Below are 3244 nucleotides of genomic sequence, written 5' to 3' on the forward strand. Positions count from 1 at the left end.
AAAATAAAAAAGTAATGGCAGTAAAACATATGTCAGAGCGCCTAGAAAATGGTTAAAAATTGGTTGAGGAGGTTCAAAAATATAAAGATGGGAATTTGACAATATATCATGGATTGGTGAGAGCTTTATTGATGAAGAAATTCAATTTAAGAAAGAAAAGTTCAAGATCAAATGTTTATGGACTTAATTGAATTTATTGAAGGTTTAATTGAATTTATAGAGAGTTTGATTGCAAGAAAAAGTTGATTTAAAAGTCAATTTAGACTTTAATTAGAAGAAATTAAGTGTTATGGTCAAATTATAATTTTTTGAGAGTTAATTTGATCAAATCAGGAGCTTGATTGTATAAATATTGAAGTTTGATAGTCAATTAGAGATTTTGTTAAAGAAATCTGAAACCAAGAACCAAAACCACAGCAAAACAAGAGACTGTTGAGCCCAGTACACAGAACGGGCCAAACTCTACGGGGGTGTCACCCCAAGCCTCATTTTATATACTATTAAAGAATAAAAGAGAGAGAAAAGCAAACTATGTCGTTTTGAATAGCACCGTAAGTCCTTTTCTTCCCCTGAACGTGGAAGAGACAAGGGAAGAAGAGGCTATTTTGTTCCCTTACAACCCCACTATTTCCCTCTCTCTACCCTCACTTGCCTAAAATACACGACACAACCTAAACCCACACTCAACTGCTATTATGATGAAGAAAGGAGAAGGAAGGCCATACCCCGCAACGGTTGGGAGGCTATGCAGAAGCCACCCCACGCCACCCTGCCCTGCACCTTGACAAGACAGGGCAGGGTGGCCTCTTTCTCTTCCTATTTATAAATAGAGGGAGAGAGATAAAGAGAAGAAGGAAAAACCGAACATAACAGATAGGGAAGAAGAAAAAAAATAGAGAAAGGAGGAATGATTTGAGAAAGGAGACATGGGAGGTTCATTGAGAATAGAAAACAGAGAGGGGGAGTTTGTTTTTGAGATCAGTAAAGCTCAAGCAAAACAAAAGAAAAGGAGCAAAAGACAAGGAGGGAAGAATAGAAAATAAGGGGGAGAGAGAAGGATTTTTTTGAAAGAGAAAGTGAGGAGAAACTGAGAGAGAAGAGAGACAAATAGCTTTTTGAGAGAGAAAGGGGAAGAGAAAAGGAACGAAAATAGCAGGGGAGAACAAGGGAGGGAAAGAGAAAAGAGGAAGGTGAGAACAGAAGGGAAGGAGTGATCAGCAAAAAACAGAGAGTAAGATTGTTGGGCTTATAGACGAACGGAAAACGCAGAGGAAGTTGTTTTGAGGACTAAGGGGGACGGTCATAACAGAAGAGAAAAGAAAGGGGAGGAAGAAAACTTAAGGAGAGCTAATTCAAGAAGGGGAAGAAGAAATCGGTCTCAGTACAGAAAAGGGAAAGAATTCCAGCAACTGCCACCACTCCTCCTAGTTGCTGCTGCTGCCATCCTCAACCATCGCTGACGGCCATGATGATGCCTCGCCACTCCAGGTAACCTCCTCACCCTCATTGCCCTTATTTTTACGTGCCCTTCCTTTTTTGTCATTTGCACGCAGAACATGATTCACGTTCTGTGGCAAACGCAGTGCCTGTTTAAGAGTGCTTTTCAAAAGCGTTTTTAAAAAAATTTGAATTTTTTTCTTTGAATTAATATATTTTTGATGTTTTCAATTCATTTTGATGTGCTGATTTTAAAAATAATTTTTAAAAAATAAAAAAAATATTATTGACATACTTTTCTGAGTGAAAAGCAACCACAATCATACTCTCAAATACACTTGAAGTAATTAGGTAGTTACTGTACAGTAAGTAACTACCTAATTACATTCAGCTAGTTATTGTGTTGAGCATAATAACCAGCCGTTTGTTTTGTTGGGCTGAAACATCAGCCTAGCCCGTGCGGCTAGGCTAAGTTCAGCCTTGTAGCTGGGTCAAGACAAGCCCAGCCCTTACAATTGGGTTGGGTTTAGCCCAGTTCATTTCTTTTTCTTTTTTTCAAAAATAAATATTTTTGAAGAAATTGTGATTTCCCCACGTATTTGTTTTATGCTATTTTGATTGATATCGGTCTGTTTTTTAAAGTAAAGATACAAATTTAGTATTAAAATATCTAGTTTTCATCAAAACTTTGAAAACATAAAAAAAGAAAAAAGAAATTTCTTTGTATTTTTTTATGCATATGGCCAAGTCTCTCAAAGCTTAAAAAAAAAGGAAAATCATATTGTATTTTTATACAACAAAGAAAACTTCAAAAAAAATATCTTTTGGCATGTATTTTGGCTTTAATAACCAGTTAATTAAAGTCATGAGAACTTGGCCAATATTTCAAAAAAAAATCAAAAAATATTTTTTTATTTTAATATCTGGGATTATGAATTTATATGTAAAACATATTTCTAATATTAAAAAGATAGTTCTTTTATAGAAATTAGAACGATTAGGTTTTATCTTATAAGATAAGAACCTCCTTACTAAAAAGGGTTTTTCTTGAACCATAGATGAACCAACATGATAGGACCTTAGATTTGTTATCAGACAATAAAATAATGTAGCTCACCTTTGGTAGGGTGTATTTAGGGTGCTAATACATTTTGTTTACGCAACCAGTCTCCATATCCGATCTCTAAAACTAGTTAGGGTTTCTAGTGACCAGAATACTAGGTGGCGACTCCCATTTCATTTTTCCACTAATAAAATATAAGAATTCATTGTCTTTTCATATTTTCTAAAATAGATAGACTTACCACACCTAAAGATGATGAGAGTGGTGGGTGATTGCCATAACGTTGTACACATGCAACAACGATCACACTGTGCTTTAATCATTTCTTGTAAACTCTTATATTGCCTTTATGTAAAGTAGTCACTGGGTAGTTGATAGACCTTTTAAGACCAGGTAGAAAGTTTACCCTCATGTAATGACTATAGAACCTTCCCTAAGAGCATAACTCCCTAAATATTCATTTTACATCGGCTTTTGCCATTCATACCCAATGTGTATGTCCATACATTTGCATCCATACGCATGCATCCATTCATTGTAAATAACATATATACATATATGCATCAGGTTAAAATATAAGTCCCCAGAGAATTTATAACACCCAACTTCGACCGAGAAATATAGAAGACAAAGAGCGTGCACATCATGACGTTTATTTCCAATAAGACTTAGAGTATCTGAAAGCAAGTATGGCTCGTCTCACTAGCTTACTTAAGCAAACACTTAGAAATGACTATGGTGAAG

Source organism: Populus euphratica, unplaced genomic scaffold (genome assembly GCF_000495115.2).
Source record: "Populus euphratica unplaced genomic scaffold, PopEup_1.0 scaffold196.1, whole genome shotgun sequence".
NCBI lineage: Eukaryota > Viridiplantae > Streptophyta > Magnoliopsida > Malpighiales > Salicaceae > Populus > Populus euphratica.